Source organism: Trichosurus vulpecula, chromosome 2 (genome assembly GCF_011100635.1).
Source record: "Trichosurus vulpecula isolate mTriVul1 chromosome 2, mTriVul1.pri, whole genome shotgun sequence".
NCBI classification, from domain to species: domain Eukaryota; kingdom Metazoa; phylum Chordata; class Mammalia; order Diprotodontia; family Phalangeridae; genus Trichosurus; species Trichosurus vulpecula.
The window spans coordinates 263,059,012-263,078,872 of NC_050574.1; positions in this window are offsets into that span (position 1 = coordinate 263,059,012).

Sequence of the window (19,861 nt, forward strand, 5' to 3'; positions counted from 1 at the left end):
GCAAGTTTGTACCCCATCCCCCTTTGTCATTGTTCATCTCCTGGTTACCTCCTCTCCCTGGGAAGAAAATAGTGTGAGACAGCCCCCAAAGGACCCATGCTGTTGATGCTGAAGGTACCAGCTTCATAGGCTCTCCACCTCCAGCCCAGTAGCTTTCTTCTTACACTGGTAACCCCTTAAACCCTGTGGCTTTTTCTTCCAATTAATGACTTCCTCTTTGAACTTTAATTCCAATTAATGACTTTCCTCCATTCGAGGAAGTACCCATGCCAGCCATATGCTCTTCAAACCCAACACTACCCATGACTCCCTGCAACACCTCTCAGCCTTTATCCCTGTGGCCTTCTCACCCTGGCAAAGCTCTCTAATTGTTATACCTCGCTGCCTTTCTTAAAAATGAGTCCTTCTATTTAGCTAAGCTGTAAGCACTTCCAATTTGAAGACATTAGTAGCGTTTGCCTGGCATAGTTTTCAATTGTCCCCATCAGAATGGGGTAACAGAGTAAGGGACTGCTCCCCAAAAAGGGATAACATTCTGTGATATTTCTCCAGTCAGTACACGGCAACAAAGACTTTTTAACTTTAACTCTCAATTTCCGGACTCTTTCCCCTTTAAGACAGATTGTGGGAAGACATCTGTGTGTGTATGTGTGTGTGTGTATTTAGACTGATCCATATACTGCTAGTGATGTGAATTCACTGACCTTATGTTCTTTCCTTTCCTCGATGACTTTTATACACAACTTCATAAAGCAAATTCCATAATTAAGTTGGATCCATTTCAACCATGAATTTTTCAAAAGATCATAATCTTCACTGTTGCCATCTTCATTTAGGAAGCAAAACAAAACTGTGACATATGTGGTTCACAAGTAAGCCCAGCACTCTACTTCCCTTATTGACTTGGTATTAGCAACACAGATCAAAGTGGATTTTGGAATATTAAATTTGGACCTGCACGTGTTAGACTGCTAGTAAATGTCACTTGGAAAGCTGGGTTCCAAAAATAATCAATGGAAAGACACTGTCTGTGAAACATGGTAAGAAAGCACAGAAGTAGAGGCAGTAATATTTTAGGTTGTCGGTGTTCCAAGCATGTCTGCTATAGGAGACCCATGAAATATGAACAGAGGGGCTTCCTTGGCTGTGTTTCCCAACAAAGTGCTGAATGCTGATCAGAGGCTGATCAAAGGCCACAGAATACCCTCTTTACTCATAATGCAGCAAGTAATGTAAAAGGTCAGGGTATAGATATCCTTGCCACTACGAATAAACTTGTCCCAATCTCTAAGCTCTGGTTTGCTGAGTTATTTTTCATTGTTGGTACAATGAACTATGGACTGCCTCTGCACGTTATGACTGCTCTGTCTTTTCAACTCCTTGTCCTACCTGATCCCTGTGAGTGAGACCGTCTGTCTTATATACAGCTCCTTAGGCTAAAGTCAGTGGCCTTCCATGGTGTAGTTTCATCTTTGTCCATCGAAGAGGAAGGACTCCTTACAAAGTTCTTTTTCTTCTGTTCATATTGTTAAGGAAGGAAAGCCATTGTAATGTGTAATTGGTAGAGCTAGCTAAATGGTATCGTTGATGATGAAGATTCCTCTATAAGTTGGTATCAGAAATATGAAATATATATTATAATTAATGACAATTACAATAATGCTAAGGTAGATAGGTGCTATTACTGTCCCTATTTTACAGATGAAGAAACTGAGGCAGACAGAAGTTAGGTGACTTGCCCAGAGTCACTCAGCTAGGAAGACTTTGAAGCTGGATTTAAACTTAGATCTTTCGGACTCCAAGTCCAACAATTTCCTTCTTTGATACCTACCCGAGATCTTATATTAAAGGATTGTGGGACAGATAAGGGTTTAGGCAGTTCTTTATAACATGTCTATTAATAAGTGACCCTTTTTCTAAAATGATTTCAAGGACATTTGAAAGCTTCTGTAACCAAATAAATCCCTCCCCAAAGTTATCACTAGTGCCGGAGATTCCACCATTAGAGCTTAGAACTTTGATTTCCGTTAAAATGCCAATTCCTTGGGAGAGGGAAAACAAAACAAAAACAAAAACAAAAACCCTTGAAACTCTTATTTGTCATAGCTTGGAGTGAATGAGTTTAAGCTCTTTTCCTGAAAGCAGGTTTTTATAGAATATGGAAATATGACTATAGAGGTGGGCAGCTGAAGTCAGAAAAGAAAGGGACATCACTGAGACACCAAGGAGAGTCAAGGAAGACAGACTTTCCCTACTTAACAATTTGGCCTGCATAGAAGGGCTTTGAAAATACAGGGGAAATTCAGTTTTAAGGAACTTGCCTAGACATCAAAATTGCTTTGTTAAAGTTAAACTGCTTTTAAACAGCCGGTATGGTGACATGGAAAGACATGTACAGAAGATGAAATCAAGGGCAGATAACAGAAGATGAACATAAAACCTTGGCAAAATCCTGTAAGAATGGGAGCAGGAGTGCTACAGCTCAGAATGAACAGAGGCTGTCAAGGAAAGCTAAGGATAACAAAAAAGACAGAGAACTGGGGCTGGGGAGGGGGAGCTCTGGACTGCTTTAACAGAAGGATCAAAGAGGAAGGAGGCCCACTTCTGCAGGAGGGATCAGAGGATGACAACAGATCATAAGGAGAAGGAATAACTGCTCACTCATTTTGCTTTTGTTTTCTCAGCCAAAGGGAATGATGTGAGATAGCTCTATGATTCAGTAGGAAGAACACTATATTTGCAGTCAAAGGATGTGAGTTCAAAACTTGCTTCTACCACTTACTACCTTAGTCATCTAGTGAAAGTTACTTTACCTACTTAGTTTCCTCAGTCACAAGATGACAGGATTGAACTAGATGACATCTACTGTCCCTTCCTGCTATAAACCTATAGTTTAAGTTCACTAACTGGAAAAGATGGGCAAATATGACTAATGGGGAGTTGATAACTAAGATAAATAAGAAGATAGTAAGAGAGTACCTATTGTATTTTGATGAGTTCAAATTACCAGTCCCGGATAAACTATAGTCTAAGATCCTGAAAGAACTGGAAGGTGCGATTGCTGAGTTACTGTCAGGGACATTTGAAGCATCATGGATACGAAAGGTACCCAAAGATTAGAAAAGGAGAGGCCTATCTGTTTTCAAAAAGGTAAGAGCAATCTTCAAACCACAAGCCAATGAACTTGTAAAATTCTGTCTTTAGCTCTAAATCTATGATCTATGACCTAGAAATGGCAACATTGATCCCAAAAATCCAGCATAATTTTTATCAAAAATAGGTTATGTCTGACTAGTTTCATAACCTTCTTCTTTTTTTTTTTTCCAGGATCCATAGACTGGTAAATTGGGGGAATGCAATAAATTAGAACTCACATCAATTTTACTAATTTAAGTCAATTTGTTGAGTCCTTTGTGCCATTCGTATGGAAAAGCTAGAGCAATGCTCATATAGCAAAGGACTATGTAAGAGTAAAATTAGGTGGATTAGAAATTGGATGAATTGCTCTGGATCCAGAAGAGTATTCACTTAGAATTTGATGTCAGCCCAGAAGAAGGGATCTAGGAAAGTGGCTAAGGGATCTATCTGTGACCCTATACTGTTTACATTTTTTTCAGTGCTGTGGATGAAGGCATAGATGGCATGCTTATTGTACTGGCACATGACAAATCTAGAAGGGATGGATATGTCAGATGACAAAAGTCAGAATCCAAAAAGATCTTAACATGTGAAAACAATAAACTAAATCTAAAAAGATGAAAATTAATAGAAATTAATTAAAGACACATTGGTTCAAAAATTAACTTTTCAAGGACAAGAATGGAGAAGCAAAGCTAGATAGCAGTCTGTCAGATTTAAAAAGATCTAAGGGTTTTAGTGGACTTTAAGGTCAATATGAATCAATAACATAAACCAAAGAAGATTTTTTTTAAGCTAACATAACCTTGGGCTGTATTGGAAAGTATAACATCCAGAAGATGCGAGGTAATAGTACCATTGTCCTCTGCCCTTGTCAGACCAAATATGGAGCGCTGTGTTCATTTCCACTTTTAAAGAAGAACACTGATGTTCTGGGGGGATGATGAATTCCTTAGGTTGTCCGTTAAACCACTTATCATAGTGAAGACAATAGCTATTCTTTGTCTATTTGCTTTTTCCTGTGTGGAAAAAATGCCTCCATAAATTGGATTTTGTACTGGATGTCTTCCATGGCAGTCACTAACTTCTTTGGTAAGCAAGCAACCCTGTTTTATGCCTCACCTGATATAAATGATTTTAGAGTCTTTAAGTAAAGTTATACCTGTGGTTATGTGAATCTTGTATAATTTTGACTTATGCATGTGCTGCATCTGGTTAGAGAAGAAGTTTTAATGCAGCATTTTGCTCTACCAAGTCAAATGCATCTTTATATGGTCCACAAACAATAAGCAGGATGGTATCTTGTATTCTCTATATCTTTCAGTCAAATGTATGATGATGAAGGTATATTCAACTCTGGAATATAATTTATTGAAGTCTATCTGTGCTTTCTAATACTCTCATCAGGTATGTTCCATCCTGTGTGTATGTGTATATATAATTCTCATGAAATTTTTACATAGATGAGAAAGTAAGTATGTATGTCAGCAGTGACTGATATTAAATAATAAGGTAGAATTTCTTCACTTTTGGTAGCTTTCTCATCTTTTAGTTACCTTGAGAATTCACCATTAAGAATTGTCATCTCCAGTACAGACCTCCCAGGTGTATACTTCAGTTTGACTATTTTTCCTATCTATTTTCTTCAGTGTTATTTACACTTCTTCTTTAAACACACCTTGGACTATGATTTTAGAGTCTGTCTTAATACAGACTCAAGGTGGTTTGAAATACCAAAAACCCACTATGAAAAAACATGGAGCCCACAATAAGCCAATAGAACAAACCAGCTTGGTTGAGGGGAGATATTCAGAAAATCAAAGTCATTTGGGGAGAATAATGGCTCTATTGACCTTGATGGTGAAAAGATCTTTGCAGATCTTTTCTCCCGTTTATCTGTTTCTTGTCTTACTTAGTTTCATTCTTCGATTCTTTTGAGATAACTGCTTATCTGGGTTTCTTGCCAAGCTTTCTTTAAATTAGTTATTCTTCTACTCCCTCTGTTTCCTGAAATAATATTTCTCATAATCTTCTACCATCCTTCTGCATAAGATTTTACACTAAGTTTATATTCTAAACCATTATTGCCCTTGGCTGCCACATCTTTCCACTTGACAAATAAAGTCAAGTGTTTACTGAGTAAGGCATTTTAAAGGTTTATTGTTCTTTGTCATAGAAATTGATAATGCAATAATTAAAGTTCTGTGTGAAATTACCATAAACAGCATTGATATACTTTGATTTATCTATTTTCTATTTTTTTGGAAATGATAATCTGCTTAAGCAGGTTAGGTTGAGATAGTTTTGACTACATATCATATAATTTTCTTCTTTTTAATTCTTTCTTTTAGATTTTAATTTATTTTGATCTTTTCTCTAACAAGTCAGTGTGATCTGAATACATGTAGAGCTGATTTAGGAATAACTCCCACATCAGTGTCATTTTCTATCTCCTGAAATATAATTAACTTCCTTTTATGTGATATTATTCAGCATTTGCCATGTCCAGGGCTCTCCTTAAAGAATGTATTAATAATATATAGACATGAGGCTTCTACATACTCTACATGTCTTTGGCTTCTCTCATATTTTTATTCCTGTGCCATATTTTCCAATTTTTAACCAACATTTTCATTGAAGTTACCTAGTAACAGAGAATATGTTGATTTGAACATTAATTTGAAGAAAGTTATTGAGTTCTTTGTAGATTTTTCTCACCATTTAATACACACAGTGGATTTTGATGGGTAAGCTGTAATTATTTTCATGATATTCATTTTACACCTGCTTACCATGAGTGCTGCAATACAAAATCGCCAAATGTCCCATGATATGTTTATGGTTGCCTTTGGACACATATTAAAACCAACTTCTCCAACTCTTCTATTTGCCCTTATAAGGAGAACCCGTGAACTACCCTTCCACTTGCTAACAGTTTCAATGTCTTTTGTTTATAGGAAGAATATTAAGATTAATAGAATTCAGTTACACGAGGAACATGTCCACTCATTGGTCACTGGATTGGGATCCACCTTTAGCATATCAACAATGAAGCTATCTATAGATGTTGTGACCTGTATTATTATTAGCATGCTCTGTCCCTTTTCTACCACTCTGCCACCATCACTGCAGAAGCAGAAATGGAAGGGAACTGTATAGGATAGAGGGCTATTTTGTGTTTTGTTGTTGTTGTTTCATGGTTGTCATGGTTAAAGAATTCAACCTCAAATATATGGCCTACTGAAGATGAGCTCTCTGGACTTAGATTGGCTAGTCCTCAGAAAGCAGACACAATCTGTTGCCAAGACCATTCTTAAAACATTTCCAGCATAGTTGAGACTGCCAGGATTTCTACTCTGCTTCCACAGCCTTTGAGAACTCAGAGTTGCTTGAATGCCACAATGAAGTATTAAAGTAGGGATTTGTGGAATCAGAGGCATATTCCTTTAAAACCAACATTCTTCCAGTATTGTTGTATGACTGAAACCATCAAAAGCTACCCTTTCCAAAGAGCTGAAATTGAGGCTCTGCCAAAGAACACATGGAGAAGCACATGGCAGTTGAACAGGCCACAACACATTATAAACAAGGGATTCTGAAGACGTGGAGAAAGGAGTGTTATCAAAGGAATGTATGAGCCAAAAAGAAAATGTATTGTCTACGAATCAAGATCAGGGGATAACTGATGGATAACTTGCATAGTCCATTGGTAGCCTCACAACATCAAGAAAATAAATAAAGTCATCCATGTTTGGTTGACCTGTTGTAACGTTAATCATGGCAGCGCACCTGAGGACTGCTGCTGTGAGTAATTTCAAGGGTCTAATTGCATAGTATAACAAACTATCTATTTATTCAGATACTAAACATTGTTCAGTAAACCAAAGCATAACATTTATAACAACATCCTTAAGCAAAACATGTCATCTGATATATACATATCATAACACTCAGTATGTCCTATGGCACATAGCATATATCATTGCATTCAGTAGCATTCCCCAAAATACTTGTTTACACAGCAGGGGGTCCAGGGCTAAAGTCTTCCCTAGCACAACACCACCTTAAGGGATACCAATAACACACCATCCACCCCTAGGTCACAGTAAGTTACAATCTCCTCAGTCAGTACAGAGTGTCCGAGTAAAGTCCTCTTTCATCTTAACTTGAGGTTGACTTCCATGGCTCTTCCTCTGTAGGCTGACCCCTCCCAACTCTTGCCTGAATTCACAGGTAGGCAGCTCTCCACTCCTGCTCCAGGTGTCAGCTCAGAGGGATTGCTCCACTCCAGGCTCTTCCTGCTTGACAGCAGGCTCCAGGGGCTCCTGCCCACAGCTTTTGTTTCTGGGAAAACAAAGCTTAACAGGGCTATTTATTTACCCATATTACCAGGGCCATTATCTCAATTCACTTTAACAGCTCTTAAAAGGGACTTAAGCTAAGCCTCCTTCTCATGGGTGGTTCTCTGCCCTTCAGCTCAATTCACTCATAAAGACCAACAGACAGGGCTTTTGTCTGAGAAATTAACACAGACCAACAGACAGAGCTTCTGTCTGAGAAATTAACACAGACCAACAGACAGGGCTTCTGTCTGAGAAATGAACACAGATCAACCGAGGGAGCACCAACATCCCAAACATTCTTTCTATTAGGCCTCCCCATAAGCAAGTTCCCCCAGGAAGGTTCCTTCCTCTGCCCACTCACCCTAGCTTCTCTCTCTTAGCTCTGCCTTGTTCTCACTCCATGCTCTTTTTTTTTTGGCAAGCTCCTCCCACATTGGGCTCCATGTGACTCAGGATGTACCATAGGTTTGAGCAGGGCCAGAGCTCGAAGCAGATCCTATTCCATTAACATTACATTAAGCACTTAATGTGTTACAGAAACTTAACTCCAAAATAAAAAATAACAGCAAAAAATCCCACTTGGCTAGCCATTACTCCTGCATGGGAGGATCAGAACTAGAGTTACACAGGACAGGCAAGTATAAGGGGATTTTAATGTGTCTTTTGTGGGAATACCTACTTTGATAAGATTATAGATCTAATTGGATGAAAGTGCCTTGCAAACTTTAAAGTCTTCTACAAATGTTGCTATTATTAATATTATCATTAAGTTATTTTTTGGTTTTCACTGGACCTATAATTTTGTTAGTACTGGAAACTCCAAGTGAAGAATTTCCTCTACCAATGAAGATGAGTCCCTTCTCTGTGTACACACACACACACACACACACACACACACACACACACAAAGCACTGAGAGGTAGGTCCTACTCATAGCATTATCTCCATTTTTGACATGAAAGCATCTCAGAGAACTTAGTTATTTTGCCTCTTATTTAAAGAGGTATATTGACAAGCTTAAGAGAGTCCATTCTCAGAAGTACATAAGGATCATTTGAAAGAACAAGATATTTAGCTTTAAGAACAACTTATTTAAAAGCTTGTCATTCAGAAAAGGAATTGGACTCACTGTAGTTAGCCCCAAAGGGCAGGACCATGCTCAGTGGGTGGAAAATACAGGAAGGCAGATTTTGATTCAATATGAACAGAGGTGTGCTGGTAAATGTTAAATAACCAGCTTTCAAAAAATGTGTTCATGACCTACTTTTAAGTTTAATCTTCATTAACATTTTCTCCCTGACTTACACAATTAAGAAAACAATAAACCAAGTCCCAGTTTGTTGCATTTGCCTATTTCTGAGATAAATGCTCACAATGAATATTTGACAACTGGCTGTAGCTTACCTGTTTGAACTGGCTCCAGCACATCCCCAAGTATGAAGAATTTTCTAACTATTAATGCTGTAATGTGCTGTCAGTCATGTTAGAAATGTTGTAGAGGTGAACCATACATATAACTAGATGACACTTAAGTTTTCTTCCAGCCCTGAATTCCTATAATTCTTGGAGCCATTGACCAGAAAGTAAAAATAGCTAAAAACCCACAAATCAAATAAATAAATGGAATTTTACATGTAAATATTAAAGCCTTTCCCTTTTCTTCTCAGGACATACATAATAGAAGAAATTGGCTGGCACTAATTGTTCCTTATATTGGAGGGTGCCCATATTGAGGTTGCTTTGTAGATTGGCTGTGGGGGATGGTAGTGCTAGATATGGAGTATAAATGAGGATAGGGGCCATATTAACAATTCAGTGAAAAAAAAAACTGATTGTGGCAAGCTTAGTGGCTGCAAATCCCTCAGGCAGCTTCTAAGTAAAACTGAAACCCAATAAAATGCTTGAGAATTTGGTACTATTTTATGACTGGATTCTACTCCCAGGTTTGCCACTAACTAACTATACAACCTCAGGGAAGTCTTAAGTCTTGGTTTCTTCCTTTGTAAGAAGCAGATGAAAATACTTGCCCTTTCTATCTGATGGGGTTGTTAGAAGGCACAAATGAAAATTGAAGTGAAAATGGTTTGCAAACTAAAAGGTGCAGTATAAATATATAATGCTATTGTTATTAAGGCATAATTCATTCCAAACCCTCACATGGGTGAGGGATTTTTTTTTTTAAATATAGGAGAGATATCGAGGCTACAGCATAAATGCCAGAGGGGATGCTGACATGCTGTTGCATCTACCTCCCTCCTCCCCTTGCAGCTTCAGGTCTTACACACCCTAGCACTACCAGCAGCAAAGTATATAGAAAGAACCTCAAAGTCAGGAGACAGAGGTTGTCATCCTTGCTTTGTCACTGATTTGCCATGTGACCTTGAGGAAGTCGTTTTCCCTCTCTTGGCTTTTGCGTCCTAATCCCTAATGTGAGAGAATTGGATGAGGTGATCTCTAAGAGTTAATGTAAATTAAAATGGTCTTGGTTATATGGCGAAGGAGTCAATTCTGCTACCCTTTAAGAGCTGAACCCCTGGTTACATGTAAGATGCATCTATTGATAAAGTGCAGTGCTTGAAACTGAATAACTGAAGGCAGGGAGAAAATAAGGGAGAGAGGCCTATGAGCAAGCTTTGACAAACTTATTTCATAAAGAAAGATATTACTTCAATACTTCAAAAGATCTATGATTTCATCAATCTAAGTACCCTCAACACTAATGCAGATTATACCCCTTTGGCCCCTTAGCAGGCAGTCTTCATGAGTTGTTGTAACCAAAGCATCTAATGCCTCAAGGCTAAAAGTCTAATAATAAGCTCCTTTGAACTTAGCTAGTCTGGTCCTCAAATGATAGACATAGAGTTCACTGCTCTCCTGCACTCAAAGCCTTTTCAGCTTGAAATTAGAACCTCTCAGAATTGGTGTTCTGCCGGCATGAGCCACTGAAGTGCTGTTCTCATTCCTCATCCTGGTGTAGAAATGACTTTAAGTTCCTTTTTTTAAAGGATACTTCAACAAAAATGTCATAAAGGAATTAATGGCCTTTTTAAACAAAATCTTTTCTCACCAATTAGAGAGAGTTCATAAGGTATGAGAGAGGAGTGGAAAGGGAGGTGGGAGTCATCAAAGGGAAACTCCTTCTAATTATAGCTAGTATTCATATAGCGCTTTAAATTTGCAAAGCATTTTGAATATATTAACTCTTTTGATTTTACTTTAGAATGTTTTGCATCACCCATATTCTTTCCTTTTGAAGGACCAGAGAGTGATTGCCTATTCCCTTTAGAAAAGAGGGAAAGGTCCCTACTTAGTTCATTGCTCCCCCATCCTGTGGAGAGCCTAGAGTGGTAGGATAAGATCAATGAATATGTGATATGTGATGATGGTGATAATAGGAAGAAGAAAGACATGGGGGGGGCGCATTTTTTACACAAATCATGGCAGAGTTTTATTTTGATTAATAATTTCACTAATACCTCACTGTAGGTTTTTCTAGATCAATACCTTTCTAATTGTAGAAATAAAAAGGTTGTATTTGATTGCAAGGAGATACTTGGAAAGACCGTACTTAGAATTGTTATGGGAGGCAAAGAATAAAGGTACCCCTAGCTGAGATACAGGTCTTAAAAGAAAGTAGGAGAACACCAAAGGAAATTTCATATGTTTTGCCATTTTACTGAATTAGTTGAAGAAATTGCCTGTGTGCCATTAAAAGTCACGTTGGTGCTGCCTTTGAGCATGCTACCATGGGTTGCCCTATTGTACAGCATAAATGGAAAGCTTGTATGTTGAAACAATGATCATCCTATATACCATTTGTATATATAAATTGGTGTAATTTGAAACCATTTAATTGGGATTCTGACTATATAAGAACATCAAACATGGTCCTCGGAATAATGTATTTCAAAGGGTATTCTGAAAAACTTATTATTAAAAAGAGATGACTTCATTGTAAACAATGTTCCTATATGAAGCTCCCAAATCATTGTTTAGTTTACCCAGTGCCTTGCACAGAATAGGAATGTAAGAAATGTAGCATTGAGTTGTTGGATTAAAACTTTGAAACTGTATACCTTATATGCTTTCAAGAGGGCATATTTATAACATTTGGAATAATAAAATTCTTCACTAATATATCTAATACCATTTCTGAAACACGAGTATCCTTTGCATTTTCATTTTTATTAGTATGCTGTAATTTAATATTGTTAAATTAAATACAAAGTTAAATGCCATGCCACAATGTTTGGGTTACAATGAATGAGATTTTACATTGTTTAGAAAACTGGGGTGGGGGACAGGAAATGCAACCCTGGTATAATCATGGTGAAAGCTTCCAGTGAAGTCTGTCATGGGCAAAATTTTTTCATTACAGGCAAACCTTTTTTTTCCTAATCTATAAATCAGAGATTCTCAAACTTTTTGCATGTCGTGGACCCCTTTGACAGCCTGGTAAAGCCTAAGGACCCCTTTTTAAGAATGATGTTTTTAAATGCATAAAATAAAATACATAGATTGTAAAGGAAACTGGTTATGTTGAAATATGTGTGTATATACATATGCATATATGCATGTGTAGATAGATAGATAGATAGGTAGGTAGGTAGATAGATAGATGGACAGATGGATGGATAGATATAGTTCATGGGCCATAGGTTAAGAAGCCCTGCTATAAGTGACCATCAGATAAGATATGATGTGTCACATACAGTGGCTTTACTCTGTATGCTCCCTCTCCTCAGTTAGATGGAGCCAGGAAGAAGGGATCTGATTTTATAATATAAAGGTCCCCCCACACCCACCCCTTCCCAACCTCAATTTATCACTGTGAAAACAAGATGAGTTACTGGAGTTGCATTACAAAATAGAAAAAAAAAAGTTAGAAGGAACATGAAAAATGAGTATTAAGGGCTATTCTTTCGGCCTGATCATGGAGGAGAGAAGGGGTCAAGGCTATTGAGACAGGTACTGCTACAAGGATCATTGGACTTAATACTTAGAGATCAATTAGTCTAGAGCCATAACCAGCAATTTCAGCACTCTGGGCAGCCACTGCATGCATGGATTGACCAGCATGAGATTCATCTTTAAATCAACTTGGTAACTAATGATGTGGAAAATAATGTAAGAAATAATTGTGATAAATTCATTTGAGTGGGAGAGAGAATTGGTTATTAGAGTAGCGTATCAAATCAGTGAAATAGCAAAGTTGGAAGGGACCTCAGAAATCATATAATTCAACCTACAAGATCTAGGATTCCATATTCTTTCTTCTTCACAAAAGAGGGTCTTTTCACACAAAGGAAAAAATGGTGACTTCTCTGGTCCTCGGTTAATTAATCTGTAAAATAAGAGGTTGGACTAGATGATCTCTAAAGACGTTCTCAGCTTTAAATCTATGATTTTATGGTCTCTTAGGTTCTTTCCAGTTTGAGATCTAGGTAGGAATTTACATAGTGGGAATTTGATCTTAGTTCTCCCTGTTTTCAAATCCTGTGTAGTTTGATGGAGATGATTTGTCTTAGGAAATACCACACAACAAGACAGAAGTTGATGCTAGCATCAGATTCTGCTCTGTGGAAAATGCATAGTTGGTGAAGTTGATAATCGGGAGTCTAAAAAATGCCAAGAGCTAAATGTGTGATTCAGGCTGTTAAAATAGGTGCCATATACCCTAAGTGACAAGAATACCAGATAAAATGAGGGAAGCCACAGGAATAATGATTTTTTATGTGAAATTTGTTATGACCATATGTTCACAATTCAACATTTTCATCATTGTAATTTGGAGTAAAGAACAGAGAGAGAACAGTCAGTTAGTATAAGACAGAAGTAAATTTGCATCTCAAATGAGCATAGCCCTTCTAACTAGATATACCTCAGAGGACTGCAGCTTACAAGGCAGTATTTTTGATTCTGATACAAAAATATTCTCATATTCCAGTATGCTTTTGAATTTTCTGTTTCCTAATTTGCATATGCAAGTAAAAGGGACTTGTGCATGTAGAAATGATCCTAAATATTATTATCTGATTTGATAAAAAAATAGGTTCAATAAATACTAAATTGTTTCCTAAGTTTTCCTGTATCCAGTAAAATAAAACAGGATAAAGCAATATGACAATACTTTAGTTTCTTATGCTGATGACAATATATTTATAAACAATAAAAACTGTTTTTCCCATGGCACTTTCAGATGGGAACTGGATGCTATTAACTCATTCAGATGGCCAGCCTATCTTAGAGTGTTCCTTGTTACATAATTACATCACTTGTTTCAACAATTTCATTTTAAATTGCTATTTACCACACCCACCACCCACCACCTTCTTGAAGTTGAAGCACCAAATGTTGTAGCTGGAATGGATGTTTTAGTATAATACGCACATTTAACAGATGGGAAAACTGAGATTCAGAGAGCTAAGCCTATTTTTTCCCCTCTGTTGTCAGCAGTTCTCAAATTTTTTGGTCTCAGGACCCCATGACACTCTTTTAAATTATTTAAGCTCCCTCCAAGACCTTTTGTTTAAGTGGGGAATATTTATCAATATTTACCATGATAGAAATTAAAATATCTTATCCTATCTATCGTAAAAATTGTTTTGTCCTTGTATACTTCTGAAAGGTCTAGGAGGTATCTAGGACTATACTTTTAGAACCATTGATTTTGTCTTATTGCTTCTCACCTTTATTCTTCTAACCCCAGCTCAATGTGAGAAGAACTTGGTTATTATCTAGTTTGCTTGCTACAATACACAGCAGAACATTGGACTTGGAATAGGGAAAACGCATTCAAAGGCATGCTAACTGTAAGACCATGGGGAAGTGACAACCTCTCTTAGCGTCAGTTTCCTTATCTGCAAAATGGGAATAATGTCAAAAGTATCTACTTCACAGGACATTGTCTAAGACACTTTGCAAATGTTAAAGCACTATCTAAATGCCAGTTATCATCGTTATTAGAAAGAACTATATAGCTTATAAAAGATCACCAAAATATGAACTAAAAAGATTCTCAAATAATTTTTTTTCTTTAAATGGAAGAATGAATTGATAACTTTTCCTCCTTTCTTGTATTCAAAAAGTGCCAAGAAGAAAGATAGTTCATCCCAGTGGGGAGTGAGAAAAGGATCTCTCCACTACATCAGGAGTTCAGGATTTACTGTCTGACTCCACAATAGAGAATAATTACATTATGCTACCTTGTTTTTCTTCTGGAACGATTGATATCAGAGCTGTACAGCTCAGCCTTGGAACAATATAAAATGTGCAGGCCGTGGCACTGATCACTTGGGATCAGAAGTGAGAACGTGATGTGATACCAGAAATTAAATATTCTTCTATTTCATTTTCTCTAGGATTTGTGAATATCTGGACAACATGTAGTTTTATTTCCCAGGGTGGCCTTTCAAATACTCCTAGCACCAGGGCTAAAAAAAAGCCCATAACCCTTAGGATACATTTCTTACCCACTTTATACTTTTAATCCCATCTCTTTCTGGGGTGCAACAGTAGTAGTCAGTATCTCTTCTCTTCGCATAGTGTAACAAAATTGCAGATTTTTTAGTCTCATTGAACACATAAGTAAAGGTATTTATTTATTAACAGAATTCAATTGATGGTATCTTTTTAAAGTGTTCCTTGGAATACTCTTCATTTTTTTTTCTATTTAGTACAGGCAATAGGAAGAAATCAGAGATGTGAAAATCAGATGAACACAGGCTCGTCCTGGAGAAGCAGAAATGGAGTCTTGGAATGATGATGGGCTTTGATTGATAAGATGATTTAGTAATCAAAATAGGGGAGTCTATCAGCGAGCTGAATGCCAGGTAAAGCCGACTGATGGATGCTTACTTTGGGACACTTCTGGTAACGATGTGTTTTCTCCTAGACAAGATCTTTCTAAGACACTTGGTTGGATAGGATAAAGGATTTCTCACCATCCCCCTACTTCTGTATCACTGCAGAGTGAGCAGTTCCTTTCACCTAAAATTCTCCACACTGTTATAAGCCACTAGCTCCTGTCATACCCTTATAATGAATATTATTCTTAAAAAGTCCCCCTCTTATAGGTTATTTCCATTTGAATTTTGCCTATGCATCCATGTGGCAGTCAGCATGATTAAGGAAAAAGTGATTGTGTGAACCTTCAAATCCATTTGTCATGTCATTGGCATTGAAGAGTTTCTCTGAAAAATTAGCCTCCTCTCCTTCCTCTAACTTGTGTTTTCCCTGCTTCAAGACAATAAGGAAAGCTCTGAGCTAGGAGGAAAGGAAACAAAGAGGCCAGGAATTCAATAAAAAAGAGACCCTAAGCAAAATGAAACTGTTTAGCACACTGGCATTCTTGTGTTTTCTTTAGTTAGCCAAGCTTTAACCAATTGATGACTTCTGCGTGGTATACCAGGGATATTTCCAAGATGTTCCTTATAAAAGATCAATGTCCATTCAGATGACCAGTGCAGACTCAGGGGGACAAGATCGGAAGCAAAACGTCACTCATGTGTAATGGTAACCGATAGTGAAAACACAGGCAAAGATACAGCTCTCCCAAGTCATCACAGTTTTGCTGGCACACTTGTAGTTAGTTATACAATGCATATAAACTTATAGAATATAAGTCACGGAAGCAAGGAATCATGTACTGTCAGAGCTGGAAGGGACCTTAGAACTCATTCAGTACAATCTGCTCACTTTATAAATGGGGATACAGAAGTCCAATAAAAAAATCAACTGATTTGGACCCAAGACCTCCTTTCTGTAAAACAGGTAATAAGACAGGCTTCTAAATTACAGGTAAAATTCAACATTTAATGCTTCTGAGGGAGGCTCCATCATTTTATCCACTGCCAGGATTTAAGTTGAATTCCAAATAGTTTTAAATGTAGAGATATAAAGCAGGGTGGAGGGAGTGGATCATACTTGATTTTCAAGTAAATTTGTAATCATTAAATGATATCATAACCACAAGGTGACTAACTGAGAATTCATATTTGGCATATACATATACACAGATAGTAATACTAATGATGGTCATGGTAGTTGGCATTTATTTAGCATTTCAAGGATTACAAAATGCCTTACATTATAGCCTTGATTTTAACACACACACACACACACACACACACACACACACACACACACACACCCTGTTAGGTAGTCACTATAGGTATTGTTATCTCCATTTTACTAATGAAAAAACTAAGATTGAGGGAAGTTAAGTGACTTTCCCTGGGACACTCAGCTAATAAATATCAAAAGTAGTTTTCAATTTCAGGCCTAGTACATATATTTGTAAAATAAAGATAACAATACCTATGGTGACTATCTCATGGGGTTTTTGTAAGAATCAAAGGATATGATATAGGTATACCTGTGTATATTTATATATGATGTATCTATAGTATGTCTCACCAATTGATCTACTAAACATTACATATGATTTTATGGGTCATGTGTGTATATATATACATTTATCTATGTCATAGAAAGAGATGATGATATATGTATGTTATAGAAAGAGATAATGATAAAGCTGTGTATGTCAATCAGTGTGATTATATAGTACACAGGCACATACACAAATCAATGTAATACATATTACTCACTATATAATAAATCCTCACATTATACAGACACACACACATACATACACACATTCGTGAGTTAGTAGCTCTTATTTTAAGGAACTAAGCACAAGTTTTCCTATACCATCTTTCTAATATTTTTTTTTTCTGGTTTTCATTTTGTTTCAACATTTCAAAGTGAAAGGCAGTGAATTCTTAGATGGATGACCTCATTTAAAATGTATTTAGTTGCAATTGGGTTTAAAGAAAAATTATTAAAATAGAAAAACTGAGGAATAGAAATGCTTTCTCGGATGAAGAGGTTTTGCAGAAAGGATTATTAGCACATACTGCCTGCCATGAGAAGGCTGGTTTACATTTATTAAAAATTTTCATCTGCAGGTCAAATTCTGATCTTGAATCATGAATAAAGCTGTATACTGGAGAAGTAAAACTTGTTTCTGCCAGATGTATGGAACCCTTGAAAAATCACTAGTTTGGCTTCATATTTACATCTGCCTCTCCATATTCATGACCTCAGAGTTAGTGTTGACTTTGCCCTCTCCTTGACCTTTCATAACAAATCGCTGTTGATGCTGCCTCAGTGAAGTCTTTCCTGCTCTCTTCTCCACTACTCCAGTATATGACTTCTTTATCACCTCCGATTTCTGGACAAGTCTTCCCACCTCTACAATTGTCCTTTGTATCACTGCTAGGATAATTGGTCTTACATGAAGATCTGGTCATATTCCTATTCCTCTATCAGCTCTTGTGTAAAATTAAAATGCTCTTACCTAGTATTCCTCATACCTCACCCTGTAGTCCTTTGCCAGATTGGAACAACCAGATAGGAAAATAATTTCCAGGTAAATCCCTCCTCCTTTCCTCAATTTTCATGGTGGGGAGAGGCAGGGGCCAGAGCACTACTCTTTATATAATTTCACCTGTGCCTGTCCTCTTTGCTTCTCCCTTCCCCAAATTCCCATTTTCATTCCTGGCCTTCAAGCTTTCAATCTAGGGCTCTTTTCATCACATTATTTTAACGTGCAAAGTGAGGCCACCTTGCTTTCCTCCAGTAGTAGTTCCTCTAAAAAGTAATAAAGTCAAATGAAATAACAGACACACAATCCTTCAAAGAACTAGGTCATGCTTTCCCTAACTTCCTTTTTTTTATTCTTAAAGGTACATATAGTTAAAATTACTCCCTTCCCTTCTCTGTAATATGGTCTGTGAAAGAAGTCAGAAAAAAAATGATTCCCTTGGAATCATCAACAGCAACAACCACAACAAAGGATGTGGACCCAAAGAGTTCCTGTGTTCTCCTCTGCTGAAATGCTCCATGGGCACCTGAACGAACCTCATTAGCATTTCTAAGATTTGCTCAAAGGGCTCAACTTGTAAAATGGGGATAACCGTGTATGCACTACCTACCTCACAGGCTCTTTATGAAGGAAGAGCTTTGCACACTATAAAGCGCTATAGAAATCTGAGCTGTTATGGCTGTTTGCCTCTGAACATACTCTTCACAATGGTTTTCCAAGGAAATCACACTCTCCAACAGGGCTCTCAATCTAGCTATATATTTTTAATGTCTTGGGTTTGCTATGCTGGCAGTATTAAAGGGGCTATGGTTTTCATCATGTTGGACTGCCACAGGCCACTTTATATCCTCATCTGGTGAAGATGGGACCATCTAGAAATACACCACTTAATAAAAGGCTCTTTGAGAAGAGGTGGGGAAGCAGCAGTCATGTTGACTTTATTGTTTTTATGATCAGGCACTCCTGGAGTTCTATGCTCTCTAGGAAAATTAGAGACACAGATTACATCAGGTAATTGCAACAGAGAGAATCCAAACAGAATATGCAGCAAGGCTGCCAGAAACAACTATGATTCAATTATCAACAATAAACAAGACAAGAAGAGAGACACAAAACAAAGTGAAGGACTAATGCCAAGCCAAAGCACATAAAACCAACCAGAGCTAAAAAAAAAAAGGCGGGGGGGAGGGGAAAGCTATTTGTAATCACAGGTATTAGGGCAAGGAGATGAGAAGTGATTGCTTTGTATTTTGTGAGCCTGTCTGATGGTCGTCGCTCCAGGACCCTCATCAAAATAAAAGGCCAATCTCTTAAGGCATTGTCAGGAGGTAGAAACGAACTCTGCTGTGCAACCTTTATTGGCCATTCATTCCAGTGTGAGAGCCCTTCATACCAGAGGGCTTGGGGCTTTATTCTGTTGTTTTGCATTTTCATCCTACCTGCAGAAATAGTTTATTCATATTGTCTTTTTTCCATAAAGAACAAGAAAATCGCAATGGGGAGCTGGTGAAATGTGGAGATCAATTTACATAGTCATTCAGCAACTGTCATGTTCCCTGTCTATTATGGATTACAATTAAGAGATGCTCTAATTTGAATAAAAATCTGCTCTTTGAGTTGCATGTCGTAGAGGGGATCACTACAGGCTCATCTTCATGTCCTATTATAATGCACAGTTTTATACTAGCTAGCCTTAGACTAATCAGTCCTCTCTGAGCTAATCAGCTCAAATACTGTCACAAGTGGCATAATGCAAGTAATTATCTCTAATTCAACTTCTAAACATGGAGGTGAAAGATCAGACTTAACCAAATAGGCTGATCATGAATTCATGAATTGATAATCATGATTAATGGTGAATCACCGTAGAAACTTGTTTTAATTTACCTGCTCATGCTGCCTTTACAAGATGTTGCAAAGAAATGAGAACACTCATATAGCACAAAGAGAATCTAGACCAACTTAGCCTAATTTTAGCCTAAGTAACCTC